The following is a 17,562-nucleotide window of genomic DNA, read 5'->3' as shown; positions in this document are numbered from 1 at the left end:
CTGCCTCAGTAGTCAATTCCTGAAGTCACAACCACCTTGAGCCTGAGCTTCTCCGACTCCATATTCCTTGAGCAGCTGGCCAAATGGGGAGATAGAGGCCTTTCTTCATTTCCTAAAGCTCTAGTACATTTTCTCTTTTTGATGCTAATCTACCCCAGTCTTATCAACAAGTCCACAAACCCCATTCCCTACATTCTTTACCTCACCTGATATTCTGTTATCTGCACTGTTCTTTGCTCTTGAGTTTCAAGAATTTCTTCCACTCATCCAGCCATCTCCACTCTCCCTGAAAGCATCTTATCCTGATCACTGTTGTCTCACCTCTACCTCTCTTCTGTGTATTCTCCTGATATTCCTCCTACTCTCAGCAGGAGAGATAAATGCTAATCTTGGCACTCCAAGGAAACATTTCCCCCATCAATGCCTATCAAACCATTACTCCTCCAGTCTTAACACTCTTCCCCTTCTCCCTCCCTCTTCTCTTCCTTTCTTGCACTTCCTGTCAAATGCCCACTTTATTTCCAACAAGCATGACTTTTTGTCTCTCATACACTTCATCTCCTTATCTTGACTGGGACCTGGCTTTCTCCTGAGGACTTTGCTTCAGTTGCTGCTCTTTGTCATGGAGGTTACTTTTTCTTCCATACCCCTTGCACAGTAGGCTGCAGTGGTGGTGTTGGTGTTGGATTGATGCTCTCCACCTCCCATAGGGGTAGATTTTCAGAGCCCTGCTCGCCTAAATCCGCCCAAAACCGGGCGGATTTAGGCGAGCAGGGCCCTGCGCGCCGGTAAGCCTATTTTACATAGGCCTACCGGCGCGCGCAGACCCCGGGACTCGCGTACGTCCCGGGGTTTTCGGAGGGGGGCGAGTCGGGGGCGTGTCGGGGGCGGGCCCGGTCGTCGCGGCGTTTCGGGGGCGTGTCGGCAGCGTTTTGGGGGCGGGTACGGGGCGTGGCTACAGCCCGGGGGCGTGGCCGCGCCCTCCATACCCGCCCCCAGGTCGCGGCCCGGCGCGCAGCAGGCCCGCTGGCGCGCGGGGATTTACGTCTCCCTCCGGGAGGCGTAAATCCCCCGACAAAGGTAAGGGGGGGGGTGTAGACAGGGCCGGGTGGGTGGGTTAGGTAGGGGAAGGGAGGGTAAGGTGAGGGGAGGGCAAAGGAAAGTTCCCTCCGAGGCCGCTCCGATTTCGGAGCGGCCTTGGAAGGAACGGGGGGAGGCAGCGCGGCTTGGCGCGCGCAGGCTATACAAAATTGATAGCCTTGCGCGCGCCGATCCAGGATTTTAGTGGATACGCGCGGCTCCGCGCGTATCTACTAAAATCCAGCGTACTTTTGCTTGAGTCTGATGCGCAAGCAAAAGTAGGCTGATCGCGCTTCTTTTAAAATCTACCCCATAGGTTTCAACCCTTTCTTCCACATCAATCTCACCATTTTTATTCCTTTGAGACCCACTCCATCTGCCTATTCACCCCACTACCTCTCTGGTTCACTGTCATTTATTGACCCTCTGATAAATCCCCTTCCTCTTTTCTCATTGACTTTGATTCCTGCCTTTCCTTATCATTGACCTATCTTCTCCTTCCCTTACTTTTGGCAAATTTAACCCTCTGATTCTTATGCCTCAAAACTCCTATTCTTAACCTCCTCATTTGATTCCAACTCTGCTCTACTAACCCTACTCAGAAACATGGTCATTGCCTTGACCTAGATCTTTCATCCACCTGCTATTTCTCAGACATTTCCACCTTAGTTCTTTCTCTCTCAGACCATCATCTGATAACTTTCGCACTAAAACACCATCTCCCACAGCCTCATCCAGTCACCACTTACATGTTCAGAAATCTCCAGGTGGTCAACTCTTGTATCCTCTCCTCTGCTTTTCCAGAGCTCTTTATCACTACATTGTCTGAGTCAGCTGATGAAGCAGTTTATTCTTATTACACATTACTGTCCTATGTTTTAGATCTCTTGCTCTTCCCTTTACCCATCCTGTAAAGTGCATTAAACCACAGCCTTGGCTCACCCCTATAATTTTTTCTTCCTATGTTACTATATCCACTTTGCAGAATGTCTCTGGCTAAAAGCCCATGTGCTTGCTGACTTCATACATCTCAAATTCAAGCTAACCTCTCTCTAGTCTGTTATTTCACATAAAAAGAAAGACTAAATTCCATCTGGTAAACTCTCTTTCCACACTAAATTTCCTCTTCAAAATTCCTTTGCCTCTGTCACTCCATTGCTATTCTGTCTAGATTATGGTTGATCATTTCTATGACAATTTTCACAAAATTAGTCTTGAGTTCTCAACAAGGTCACCTTTACCTCCTTCTCCCCGACTTAATTCCTTTACTCTTCCCCTGGCCTCCACAATTCTTTCTTCCTTTTTTTAGGTCACTACTTGTTCCTTTGATCCCATCCCCATCCAGTTCCTCAACTTCATTTCAACTGCAGTCTGCAGTCATCCTTTCCATCTGTCAAATTCTCAATCTATCACGTTCCACTGTGAGTCACACACATGATCCCTCTCTGTCACACATACACAAAACACATACACTCACACCTATTAGTACAATCCAGGGCCCTCCTATCTCTCTTTTCTTTGGTAGGAGATCACTAGGCAGCCCTGCAGCATCCTTTCCACTTCAGCCACCAGCCAGTTGTGGTCAGCTGGAAGCCCTACAGCCTTCTCTCGAACTGGCTACCAGCTGGTTGGATTGCTCGAGTAGTCCCTAGGCTGCTGCCCCCCCTAAGGCACTGCCCTGTGAAAGTATACAGCTTGTCCAGTGAGTTGTGCTGGCCATGAGTGCAAGGGGTGTGTGAGCTGGACACCTCACAGTTAGGGTTGACAAGCTGGGCAGACTTTGTAAGAAAGGAACATAAAGTTCTTGCATGTAGCACCTAGTATAAAGGTTTTAACTATACAAATACATACCTAATTGCAAATTTGCAGATGGTATATGGTCCAAAACTCAGATATTGCCTGCCTTGATGGGCAATACTTTATAGATGTCCCTCTTTATGTTCAAGCTTGCAGGGTTATAAAAAAAATTAAAGTGCATAATTGGAGCTTTGACACTCTAGGTATTGTTAGACTAGAAGGTTGTGCAGGCACTGGAGGCTGTATTAAACAAAAAACAATAAAATGCAAGGAAAATAATCACTTGTGGTAACAAAACAATACCCATTAGACCATTTAATATGGGGGAGGTCATCAGCAATATAGGAGATATCAAGGAAACTAAAAGAAGAAATGAATCTATGAAGCTTTTAAGCTGTTCTGGTACAAAAAATATGTAACTATCTCTATTATACTTTACAGTACATTTACACACAAATTTTAGAAAGAAAGTTGCTCAAATGGCTAGGGTATCTCATCATAAGGCAAGAAACCCTTTCCTACTCTCTTAGGTAGTTTTTGTTAAATCAGGAAATATCTTGATTTTTTTTTGTCCCATAAATAATATATTATAATTTCTAAAATAACTTTTCATCACAGTACTAAGATCTTTCTCAGCGTATAGCGATATCAACAGTGTGACTCTCTCAGATATTTCAAATATGGATGATTCTACATATTCTGACAAGCTATTTAAGTCCACGGGAGTATTCTGAACTTTAACACCAGTGCAAGAAGGTAGAAAATATACTTTATCCAGAGGAGGGGCTGATTCATTTATAAAACCCAAAATTTCTAGGAAATATCTTTTAATGGTAACTCTAGGAATCTCTCCTACCACCCTCAGGAAATTCAAAACTCGCAAGTTCAGATGTCTTAAAGTATTTTCTATAAATTCCACTTTCCTACTCAAAGCAGAACAATCATGAATGATCATAATTTGAACATTTTTCACCTGCTATATTCCTTCTTCAAAATTCTTAATCTTGTCTGAAATTTCCTTTTTCTGGATTTCATTAAATTTAACCCCAGTATCCACTTGTTCCGACAATGAGCTAATCTTCAACAAACACTCTGAAAAGGCTTTCCCCATTGACAAAATCAATGAGTCAAGGGTAACTGTAGTAGGCTTTTCCAAATAAACTGATGTTACATTATTTGGAAAAATCAATGCAGGTATACTCTCACTTACATTCACAGCTTAGGTAAGTGTAGCCACCGGTGCAGATACAATAGCATTCTCACTCTCAATTAAGGAGGAAGTAAGCATGGGTGTAGCCAAAAGTGCTGTTCCCTCGACCTCCAATGGCTGTATTTCCTCTTCAGGAGTCCCCGTGGAACCCAGCATTGAGGCCACCCACACAGCTGGCAGTTCACAATCATCCTGGGGGCTTAGCAACACCTCTTCCAAAGTCATGTCGGGTTCTCCTCCACACACCGTGGCAGCCGGAACTCTAGCCCCCGTAAGAAGTGCTGTCGCTGAGCATTGCTGGATTGTTACCTGCCCGGTAAGGCTGGGGAACTGAGGGATATTACCTTATCTTCCCCTTCCTCTTCGAAGGCATTTTTTTACAAAGTAGAGGAAATATTTTTAGAAGAAATCTGCGAGCAAGCAGAGCTGTGCCCAGGTTAAGCTGTCATCTTGCTACTCCCCCCTCTCAGATTTCTGTTTCTTCCATCGCTTTCTCTACTCTTATATATTGGTCTGATATTGGTGGAGCAGTTTTGCATGTCTGCATAGGGATAATGAGGCTCACACATTTATTAATTAAGCCAATAATGAATTCTGCACCCCAAAGCCAGGTCTCCCTCCAAATGACCAATTATACATTTATTTGCATCCTATTTTCCACTATTTGGGATTATGAGGATGGATTTTCAAACACAGGATTACATTTCAAACATTCACTGAAAGCTCTTGAATAATTTGTTATTGCTATCTCTCCAACTTCAAATTGGATAGATCAACTCCTTTGTCTTTGGGACCCAAACAACAGTGTTGATCATTGGAATCTGAATAGGAATGAAGCATTTGGACTCACTATATGCAAATATAAAATATGCATATTCATTGTGGATATCTTGAAAACTAGAATTGTTGGGTAGACCTTAAAGACTGACTTGGGAACCAATGTATTAGAGGATGAGATACACTTTCTAGTTTCCTTTGTATGAGATCAAAAGATAGACAAGCTGAGGCGAGAAGACATTTTGGAGGACTTTTTTTTTTAGTTCAACATAGCAGTTGTCCTCTGAGATGCTAGATTGCAGTCATGACTAAATACATGTTTTTTTTCTTAAGAACATAAGAACATAAGAAAATGCCATACTGGGTCAGACCAAGGGTCCATCAAGCCCAGCATCCTGTTTCCAACAGTGGCCAATCCAGGCCATAAGAACCTGGCAAGTACCCAAAAACTTATTTCTCTGCTTATTTCTTTTTGCTCATAAATGAACTAAAGCTGATACTATAGCACATTCTGCTCATAAAACTAATTACTCTTTTACATACAGAAACATAGAAGTGACGGCAGAAGAAGACCAAACGGCCCATCCAGTCTGCCCAGCAAGCTTTCACACCTAATTGTTTTCATACTTATCTGTTACTCTGACCGCTGAAGTCAGGGCCCTTATTGGTAACTTTTTGGTTCCAATTCCCTTCCACCTCCACCATTGATGTAGAGAGCAATGCTGGAGCTGCATCTAAGTGAAGTATCTAGCTAATTGGTTTGGGGTAGTAACCGCCGTAATAAGCAAGCTACTCCCACGCTTGCTTACTCTGCCTGTGCAATTCAGTCCTTGTTGGTTGCCTGAATATAAATCATCTTTACTTCATTCCCCCCCTTTCGTTGAAGCAGTGAACTGCACTGGATATGTATTCCACATGAAGTATCAGGCTTAATTGATTCGGGGTAGTAACCACCATAATAAGCAAGCTACACCGATGCTTATTTGTTTACCCAGACTATATAATTCATTCCTTGTTGTCTGAATATAAATTGTCTTTTCTTCATTCTCCATTCTCCTTTTGAAGTCAAAATTAGTGCAAATTTGGGAATATTTTCAAGGAATGCACCTCCTGTAGTCGCAGGTTATTGGGCTAGGAACACATTTCACTTGCCTGAATTGCCATTGTGCTGGTTCCCCAAGAGGCTGATCCGCTGATGACTGAAGATCATTTAAATCCCTGCTCAGTGGCATGCAGCTGCTGGCACATAGCTGAATCCGTGTGCCAAAGGGTCTCATCCATTATCAACATTTCATGAGCCAATGTTCTCCAGGTTAATGGGATGGAAAAGGGAAGCAAAGGTTTTTACCCCTTTTCCAGGGTCTTCTTCAGTGAGAGGCCCTTCAGATTCTCACTTCATATGCAGGATGAATCAGCCACTTGGCAATTCTATTATGGATATCTCCTTTTCCTCCAGATTTTCTTTAAGTGCCTTCTCAACCAGCAAGCCCTTCAGAGGGTACCCCTCTGGCATTACTGGATCCTGTTGGAGTTAATCCAGACTCAGTTAAAATGGAGCCTGAAGGATTTCATGGGATGATTATTACTCTTGAATGTGCAGTGAGCTCTGTTTTAACTACTACTAAAGAAATAGCTGGGAACATAATAGAAAAAACTAATTTAGCACTTACTAATGTTTACAGGCTAGTTGACAAAATGGATAAAACCTTGACTTATTCAATTACTCAGTTTAGCAACTTTTCTTCTGAAAATAAGTCTAAACTAATGGAGTAAGAAAATTGTCTTTCTGCCCTTCAATCCACTGTCTTCAATTTTGGACCTCAGATTTCATTGTTGCAACTATTTATTTTATTTTAATTTTATTTAAATTTTTTTCTATACCATCATTAAGTTATAAACCATCACAATGGTTTACAGATAGGCACATATAGTTATGTTAAGAATTGTATTGGGTAATACGTTCTATAAAAGGTTCCGTTTACATAATTTCAAATAAAGACTTTTTGTTAAATGTCATAAATCGTGTCCTTTTATACATGTAATAGTTTTACATGTATAACTCTTTTGAACTGTATATTTTATCTAATGTTAGCGGTGAATATAATAACAAATTATGCACATATTGAGTTACGTGCTGTGTGCTGATGTTCTGCTGCCTGCTCTATTTATTTTCCTGTTCTCCGTTCTCTTTGTAAAATGCTTGTTTAAAAAGCCAGGTTTTTAAACTTTTTTTAAAAAGTTTGAAATTTCTCTGTAATCTGATCTCAAGGGGCATGGTGTTCCATAGTATAGATCCTGCTAAGGATAGTGCCCGCTCTCTAACTTGGGTCAGTCTTGCTGTCCCAACGGTTAGGAGGGCTTTGTTAACCAATCTAAGATTTCTCTGTGGGACATGTACATGCAGTGCTGTGTTCAGCCATTCTGCTTTTTCGACATGAATTAATTTATGTATTGTGCATAGTGTTTTGTATTGTACTCTATGTTCTGTGAATTATGAATAATTGCCTGGAAGCTTTAGATAATGTGTTGAGAGCAAAAAATATATACTTCTTAAATTTCCTAGTCTCTAGATTAATGTCTGCACATAAAGGGGTCAATTTTCAAAGATGATTGGGTGCATCCATGCGCACATGGTTACCGGCGTGCACACATGGACGTGGTGATTTTATAACATGCGAGCATCACTGCGTGCATTTTATAAAATATGATTCCAATTAAGGAGCAGACCTGGAGGTAACTTTCCTATCCCCCTACCTTGCCTTCCTCCCTTTTCCCTCTCCTCCCGACCCTTAAACTACCCTAACTAACCACTTTTTTTTATTTTTGAACTTACTTGTTCCTTTGAGCAGCGGTAAGTTCCAGATGCCAGCTGGCTGCTGGTGCATGCTTCCCCGGGACAGGGCCTCATTGTCGGTATCCCTGTCAACCCACACCCAGACCCCGCCTCCCTGGCCTGCCCCTTTCACAAAGACCGGCACTTCCGTGCATATCGGGAGATACAAGCGTGGCCGGGCGATTGCGAAAATGCACTCGGTGTGCGCACGGCCTGGCCACACATGTACCTCCCGGTATTTGAGCGCACCGGGCTATTCAAATTTGCTCTAAATCTTTTTAAAAAACATGTTCAGGAGGTTCTATGTATACCCGTAGATAAGGATATATTGATTTACAGAATGTATTATAAATCAAATTATAAGAAAGGGTTGGAAGGAGAGGAGGGTGAAACAGATGTTTTAGTTGCTGATAGCTCTAAATTATGAAGCTTTATAGAGGCTTCTAAAGATGACTTTCCAATTAGGACTACTTTATTGGTTTCTTTTCTAGTGAAGCAAGATAAAGACTTAGGGGTGGATTTTCTAAGTTCACAGAACTTAGAAAATCTGGTGGTAACAGGGGGCAGGAGAGCGAAAAGGAGGGGAGGTCCTGCGCTGCTGGCGACGCACCGAATAACTACACCATAAAAGGTGTAGTTATTCGGCGCGAAATAGGCAGCAAAAAGGCTCCTTACCTTTTCACTGCCTGCGCCATCTTCGCGGAGTCGGCCCCAGTGATGCCCTGACTCCTCCTCTTCCGGGGCCGAGTCCGCCCCGATGTCCCCTTCACAGGCGTGCGCTATGATTTCTAGCTTTTGCACACTTGTGCTGGTAGTGCAAGCGTGTGATAGCCTTAGAAAATAAGGCCTATAAAGGTGGATTTTAAAAATCTGACGTGTGAATTAATTAGAGGATGCACGAATATGTTGGGCTTACATGTGCCGAGTAGATTTTAAAAGCTTTGAAGATATGCACATATCTTCCAGAGGTCTCACCTCTTGGAAGTTTTAAAATGGAGGAGGGGAACTGGAGTGGTCTGGGTGGGGCATGGACATTTCAGGATGTGAACCTGAGATGTGCACATAAATACTGAAGTAATCTGGCATGCGCTGAGGCCCTCTGTCACATAACTTTACTTCTGCTATGGATGATGAGCAAGTTAATTATGCAAGAAATAGCTAGTTATATTCAGAATCTTTGCTGCAAATAATCACTGTAGTTGCTTTCTGCTGAATTTTAACTGTTAAAAATTATTTTACCTTTATTAGTCTTAATTGAATTCTTTAGAAAACAATTGTTTTATATAGAGAGAAGACCTCAGTATTGGCAAGAGATCCGAATTCTCAGAAACCTTTTGTACGCCAATTGTTACAGTCACCGGTCTTTTACTCTCTTGTTTTGAATTTTAATAAAATTACTTAAAGTAATTTGTTGTTAAGATCAAATGGTAATGACTTTAAGTAATTTTATTAAAATTCAGCAGAAAGCAACTACAGTGATTATTTGCAGCAAAGATTCTGAATATAACTGGCTATTTCTTGCATATTGATTGTATACTAGTTATTCCCAGATTTTTCTGTCTATTGGAGCAAGTTAATTAAACAATAAAGAAAAATAGGCAGATCTATGGGGTTTTAAGGGGTGAGGTTAACTGGGAAGCGTGAAGGCTATTAAACTAGGAGGGTTTGGAGGACCTGTTTTTAATTGGGTGAACTGGAGATGAACTAGTAAAACTGGGAATTGCGCCAGCATGTGCCCCTTTTAAAATCCCCCAATCTAGGTGGTAGAAGTGGCATTTGCTCGCACATGCGCCCACTTAAGATTTGGTGCATATATGTGCGTGGCTAGACTATTTTATAACATGCACGCATTTGCGTGCAAGGGCTAATGTATGTCCACTGATTTGAAAGTTACCTTCTTAATTCTTCAAAAATAGAAATAAAATAGAGAATGTTCTTTTAGTCTTAAAAGAGTGAAAATTGTTTCCGATGTATCTAGGAGTACTCACTCTAGAAAGAAGTAGTTTTTACAACTGAAACATAAAAGTGTTGGCACATTGTACAATATTTTTCCTCAAATGTCCATGCAGTATTTGATTACCTATCAGAAAAAATATGTTTGTCTTTACTGATTCATCTCATTTGTAATCTTTTTTTACTGGATAAGAGCAGTTGAATTTGAAATTAAGCTAGTATCTATGTTTTGACGATTAATAGGTGAACATAGAATAATATATATTTTTTTTAATTTTACTAATGTATATTGTGTCACCCCACTTATTTTAATGGGAACTTGATCATGGGATATAGTTGTTTCTTTATAATAATTCCTATATTTTCTGTATGTATTCTTACATGGCTGCTTGAATGTTATTTTTCTGTTAAAATGATTACATTCTAATAATAATAAAAAACATGAAAAAATGTATGCAAATAATTTTAGAAAATTGTGAATCAAAATATGGAAATCAATAGATTTTGTGCAATATTTCAAATATGTAATTGTGTCTTATTTTCTGCATTCTAGAAATAGTTTCCAATGGTAAAATCCCAAGAGTACAGAGAGAGGCCGAGGATATTGCAAATGCATGAGATAGAAACATAAAAGAAGTATCCCAGCCTTGGACCATGATTTTTTATTATATAGAGAGACACATGATGATCTAAACCCAGTGGTAAGGGGTGGGAAGGGGAGAAATTTTCATTTTGTTGCTTGTTTTATTTTGGGGGCTTTTCCCCACAAATTCCATTTCCTGTATTGTTTATTACATTTCTTTAGTATGAAATCAAAATAAACATTGAAAAAAAAGGAAAGGGGGCCTTCCATGCCCCCCAACCCATTCTTCCCACCCAGTAAAATGCCAGGGCTAGGATCCTACCCAACACTCACATACCTGGTCTGGGGGTTGTCTGCAGATGAAATCTAGGTCCTGGCCCAAATCAGGGCCTTGTGTGGGGACCTAGTTCAAAGTCGTGGTGACCTACTATAGCCTATGCAAGGCCAGGGCTTGAAGGCCTGGATCTGACACCTGGACCTCAAACTAAGCCAGAGCCTGATCCAGCTCTGATGCCATGGCCAGACATGGAGGGTGGGTCCTGATGCTGGGTGCCTCACCAAAACTCAGGCACAATGTCAGGCACAATGTCAGTGTCAGAGGCCAGTTCGCAATGTTGGGGCCTTGTCTTGGACCAAGGTTCAATGCCAGGGCCCAGCCTGGAAGCTGGGTTCCAATACCTGTGCATCAGCCTAGGCTAGGGCCTGGGCCCAGACCCAATGCTGCACCTGGCTTTTAGGCTGGGTCCCAAAGCATGGGCCTTGGACATATACCAGAACCCAGACCAAGATATGATGTCAGGTCCCATCCCGGAGGCCGCGTCTTGATATCTGGGCCTTAGCTGGACTGAAGCCTGACACTTGGGCCTTGGCCCATGGTCAGGCCAAGGCCTGGAGTCCAGGCCTTAGACTTTCTCTTTGTCTTCTTATTTTTTTGTCTCTTCTTTGCCAACTGACACCATCTGCTGGGGTTGTTCTGAACTCTGGCACATCTTCCTCAGCAGTGGGTGCCATTTTGATATACAGACCAGACTCAGGCTTTGGGCCTGAGTCTGGACCGAGACCCCATTATTGGGACCTGGCCTTTCGCCGAGCCGCAGCATTAGGCCTGGGCCCAGGATCTGGCCTAGGCCAAGGCCCAGGCATTGGAACCCAGTCTCTGGTCCAGGGCCTGGCTTCAGGCTTGGGTCCAGGCTGAGGCCCTGGCATTGGGAACAGGCCAGGATGTAGTGTTGGATTTGGTAACTAAGGAGGGGGGTTGTCATTGAGAAATTTCCTTTGGCTGGGTCTTTGTTCAGGTCTCAGCCTAGGCTCTGGTATTGGGTCAGGGCCTAAGCCAAGACCCTGGCATTGCACTAAAGTGTAAGCAGTGACGTCTTTATCAGGTTGTATCCTTTGCCTAGAAGAAGCCCAGGCTTCAGTCCTAGGCCTAGGCTGAAGTGCTGGAGTCACACTCAGGCATAGGCTGGGACTCCTGCTTTGGGTTTCAACCTACTCCACTGATGAGGCCCTGGCCTCAGGCCTAGGCTTAGGCCTGCCTGGTGACTTTCTTTTTAATAGGTTTTCAAAACGAAATGAGAATCCGACAAAATTTCATTGCAATTTAACTTGTTTCATTTTGAAAACGATCTGAAACAAAATAGGAAATGGTATCCCATTTTCTATTTCATTTCTCCCGAAAGCCCAAATCTAGTATATACACAACTTAACCCCTTTACTTTCATAATTATTTTCATCTCTATAAGCAGAGTGATTTTTTGCTTCTTTTATTCACAATAAAATGTTACTCTAAAGCTCTCTAAAGCTTATTTTTATTTCTTTTATAACATCAAACCACATTTTGTTGTTTTTGGAAGAAGAATCTTGATTCTTATCTAGTCACATTTATTCATTATCTCTATATAATTTAAACTATTATGTACAGTAACAGCATTTTAAATTAAAAATATTCCATTTCAAAGGTGAATTGGGATAGCATAACACTGCAGGGAGAGCAAAGAACCATCGTCTCCTAAAAATCCTCATTTTGTCTCGTTTCAGAAAATGTAATTTGAGTCAGGATGTAAAAGGTAGGGAAAAGGGTAAATCACAAAGTTCCTGTTGGATGTGGCTTTCTTCCTCATTCATCACATGACAATTTGTGGCAACAAAAGAATTACCAGCTCCATGTTAATTAAATCATTAAAAACAGGTCTGTTTTCATTTTTCTTGATTAATAAAGTTTCTTATGAAATAGTTTTCTACGGCATACACACAAATATGTTCACCATCGTGGTGTCTTCATTTTCATCTGACTGTCATTTTCTCTCTCTTTAATCTTTTTTTTTTCTCTCTCACTATTTTCCAACTCCCACTAGGTTGAGGACCTCTTCTCTCCTTATACTTTCTCTACTCTTTTTCTTAATATTCCCTAATACCCTGCAGTAACTGCAGTAATGGTTTGGTCTACTCCTTGATTCCTTCCCCTCCCTCTCATTAGCTAAGCATCAGCATAATTGATTTTAGCTACTGATTCATGATTGGTCTAGTGGCAGAGGAACGCGAAAGCCTTACAACTGGTTATTCACCATATTTCTTAATGAGCAGATGAGTATTACTAGTCACGCCATACAGTGTGCATCCTAATGGCAGTTTAAGAGTTAAGACATTTACTAAAGTTATGAGACTTTTCTGTCTCTCCTTTTTTTTTTCCTTCCTGGGGCAAAAGTGATCTAGTTCATTATCATGCAATAAAAAACAATAATCTCTTGGCAATCAGTTTGTAGCTCTAAGCAATTTGTTAGCAGCTCAATGTATTATAATTTAATTTTTCATTGGTGACTATAGATGCTCATGGATTGCCTATGGGAATCTACATCCTTTTATCATCTACACCATACATAATCAAAGAATAATTAATAAATATAATTTTATCTACTCTTTTCTCTTTTTGATGGATTCAAAGCTGAACTATCCTTAAATGTCCAGAAGGAGATTCCTTTGATAAATATACTATATTACCTGCATTAATTGTTCGTTGTTATAAAATATAGTACCTCCTCCAGAATGGGCCATGATGCAGACTCTTTATATATGTTGAAGTATAAAAACAAATATATTATTGAGCAGAAGAGCGTGACACAAGTGGACTCCAGTCTTACTGAAAGACGAAGATTGCCATTTAATGAAGTTTGGATGTGCATGTAGTATTATAATTTAGCAGAAAACAGGTTTAATTTTTTTTCCAGTTTCACTTTTTCTGTTTGGAATAAAATAATATGTTTCTGTCCTGTTACCATCAGACTGTTCATAAAATTGTAAACTCATTTTGTTAAAATGTTTAGGGAAATTATCAGCAATCACTCTAAATTGCACTGTAAAACTATTATAGAACTCAGCTGAAACCCGCACTTATGTTTACTTAAAGCTTTTTATTACCACAGATTAGTTTTGCAGAAGCCCTTCTGAGATGTACTCAACCAATATGAAAAAGCATGGCAATATGATTTGTTGGATGGAATTCTTCACTATTACATAATGCTGCTTCTCGTGTTTCAATTTGCAGATTGCATTGGCTCCCAGATATAGCTAGAATGAATTATGAAACAGCCATGTTAATCCATGATCTTTTGGAGAGTGCTGATTCAGTATGGATCAGTGTGTTGCTCAAGATCTATACCCCCACGCTGCCTCCATGTTCTTTATGGTCATCTCGGTTGCTGGTGGTGCCCTCTATTAAAGTTGCAGATCTCAAGGAAACCTGCAAGAGGACTTTCTCAATTGCACCAGTAAGCATAGGACCTGCTTCCTGGAGCAAATTACCTGAGCAATTGAGGCCAACTTTCTGTACTAAGAGCTTTAAGAAACTGCGGAAGGACTTAATTGTCTCAGTTAAGGTTTAGCTCTGAAGTTGATTAGCACTGTCATTTAGGGTCCTTAAAATTGAATTAAACAGGTGAATGTTTGTTTTTATGTATTATAAGGTTGCTTTAAGGAGACTGGTTGGTTGTTTAGTTTGTAATATGATTTTAATATTTCTGTTTTTGTACACCACTTTGAACCAAGCAAAATTAGTATATATAAATTGTTTCAATCAAATAAATAAATAAATAAAAGTCATCCATTATATCTACCTTATGTGCAGATCTAAATTTGCATTTAGTGCAACCTATTTGGTAAGTGGAATTTTGTGATTTATGCCCAGGTAGCCTGGTCTGGCTATTTTTTTTTCACATTTAAACTTGTAGAAATATCTGTTTCAGAATGCCGCTTAGCTTCTAAAACTTCAAGTCAGTACTATCATACAATAACACCACAACTGATTTTCCTGCAAGTCAGTGATTAGTGCTGTAACCTCCTGCAGAGGAGACAAAATCACTTCTTTTCCAAGCTCATCAGTGATAACCTGTTATCAGTGCAGGGGCATTTGGCACAGATACATCAAGCTACAGTGATAGAGGTCACTGCAACAGCTTCCAGTGGAAATGTAATTAGACTCCCTTGCACAGCATATAACTATGGGGTTATCTCAGAAAACAACAAGCTTCAGTTAGCAATCTCTTAAAATACAGCAGACAAGTTTTCATATGGACAAGAGTTTGAAAGTAATGAATTTGGAAGAAATTATAGAGAGGAATACAAATCATTTTAAGAAAAATTATAGAAAAAACAATCTCAGTTACAATTTTTTTTTTTTTAGGTATGACTACAGATGGATTTCTCTAAAATATACCATGGGGTGCACAGAACACTAGAGAACAGACATTGTTGATGCTTCTCTGATTGTTTGCATGATTTCCTCATGCTTGAGCTACCATGTATTGATTAAATGTGTCTTTTTGAATCTTATGAATATTGTGACACAATATCTGTGGTATCAAGAGGTTAATGACCTGCAGGCAAGGGCTCTTCTCAATCACAGTGATGTGATCTTAACCAATAAATCATAAAAAATATTTTTCTGCAGAAAGTTATTTGCTGACATTAGCAAATAAAAATATTCTGATCCTATGTTAAAAGAATGCTGCTCAAAAGGCACTATATATTTTGGAAATATAGCATACATAAATCCACTATGCATGACTTTTTAAACTGCTTTGACTAATTTAATATACTTTCCTCTTCATTACAATATGCTTGACTTTTATTATCCCTTTTCAGATATGCAAAGTTGCCTGTGATATCACTAGCACCTGGAATTAGGTATGAGAAATGTCCTGAGCATGCTTGCATCATAGTTTTAAGACTATATTTCAGTCACTACACAGCCTCATTAGAATAATTCTGAAAACACTTAAATGCATTGAATCCATAGGACTCAACTGACAAAACTGAACGTATAATAGTAACATAGTAAATGATGGCAGATGACCAAAAGGTTCATCTAGTCTACCCAACAGCAATTTTATGTTTTTACCCAAAGCAGATCAAATTCCCACATGACCCAATCCCCAATCCCATTGTGTCCAGGCCCAGATTTGCCAAGAGACATACTAGGTCTGTTCCTAGGGCAGCACAAATTTGGGAGGCAGCAGGCCTGCTGAAGATTTACTGCCACCCAGCTAGGCTGAATCTCACTTAGCAGAGAACAGCTTTCTGCTTCCTGCTTCAGCTCCTCCCCTCTTAGTACAGAAAGCAGGAGGGGAGAAATGAGGCTGGAAGAGACAGAGACTTTTACACCTATTAATTAACTGGTGCAATTCATATGAGACTCATACTTTGTCTGCTATTTTAGAGTGGGAGGTCTGGGTGATTTTACAAGCAGGATTGAATATCTATCCTTATTAAGAACATAAGAACATAAGAAAATTCCATACTGGGTCAGACCAAGGTTCCATCAAGCCCAGCATCCTGTTTCCAACAGTGGCCAATCCAGGCCATAAGAACCTGGCAAGTACCCAAAAACTAAGTCTATTTATTTATTTATTTAAATTCTTTTCCTATACCAATAAGACGCGGTCTTATCGTACCGGTTTACAATAGAACAGGGGGAAACCAATTAACAACTATATAGAAGGTAAAAAGTTACATCAAACAGGGAGCGAAAAACATGGGAGCTGGAGGACAGGAAAGATTTTTTAAAACGATAACAACTGAAGAGTGATAAAATAGTCAGTGAAAACAATGAAAAACAATAGAAAGCGATACATAATCAGCTAGATTGAGCTCAGCTGTAGGTTTATCTTACGCTCTAACACACTACATAACAAGGAAACTTCTTGTTATGTGGATATTTGTGCGGTTGCCAGCCTCGAGGCAGCCTTAAAATTTTGACTGCCCCCCCGGTCTGGCTCCCGTGTTTTATTCTTTTATTACTTTTCACAACTTTTTTATTTTTCTTATTTATGTTTTTTTGACTTTTCTGTGCCTTCACAGTCCATTGCTTAGATCCCCCGTGGTGCGGATAGACCCGTGAACTATTGTATTTAATTTCACTTATCTTATCTTATTAGCAATTGCCGCTATCGCTGCCGATATTCGGGTCTACGTCCGTCTGCCCGACATGGGCCATGTTTCGGCATGCACTGCATGCTTCAGGGGCCGCGGGACCGAGCTTGCAATGGAATTTACGTATGGACCTGCAAAACAACTGTTTTTAACTTTTCTAAAAACGTAATTGATAGTGTTATCTTTTTATAGCTGAAATATTTCCACTAGTCAAGATATTAATTACTTACTGTGTCGTGGTGTTCGTTTAATGTGAGCGGCGCCTTCACTTATAAATCCGGCGTCTCTCTCTACTCTACTCTTGATATACCCATTCAAGTCACTCTATTGGCCAATCACATCGTTTCTTTCGGATCCTGGGTACTAGCACCCTAGGGTGCTCCGTTAATCAGATGATTTGGTGACGTCACCTATGTTTAAAATTTGAACATCTTTTTCCCTGTATTGTATATCCAACCCTAAACAGTGTCATTCAATCCTGTTTTCCTTTTATTCAGCCTTGTTTTATTCTATAAATTATGGTGCGGAACACCGCATCTCTGCGAGTCGGACCTGATGGAGAACTATCTTAAACAAATGAAGGGGCGCATCTCTACCAGGCGGACCTGGTGGAGAACTGACGTTAAAGATGGGGGAGTGCCTGCATTCTACCAGATGGAGCTATTGAGCCGACGTGTTGCTTGTCACCCATAGTACCCCGATCACTCTCTTTAATGAACTCTTCCATTTCCTTATGTCTAAATCAAACAATTTTTATAGAATGCATGAATATTTGGTTGCTCCATGGCTCAAACTCTAAATCGCGGCACTGCCTCCATACGATAACCTCGCCCCTTGTCAATCTCTATTGTATTGCTGTCACATAATTTGTAATATTGTTGTAATTTTGGGGTGGTGTCCAACACT

Source organism: Rhinatrema bivittatum, chromosome 2, assembly GCF_901001135.1.
Source record: "Rhinatrema bivittatum chromosome 2, aRhiBiv1.1, whole genome shotgun sequence".
NCBI classification, from domain to species: Eukaryota; Metazoa; Chordata; class Amphibia; order Gymnophiona; family Rhinatrematidae; genus Rhinatrema; species Rhinatrema bivittatum.
This window is presented reverse-complemented; position numbering follows the sequence as displayed.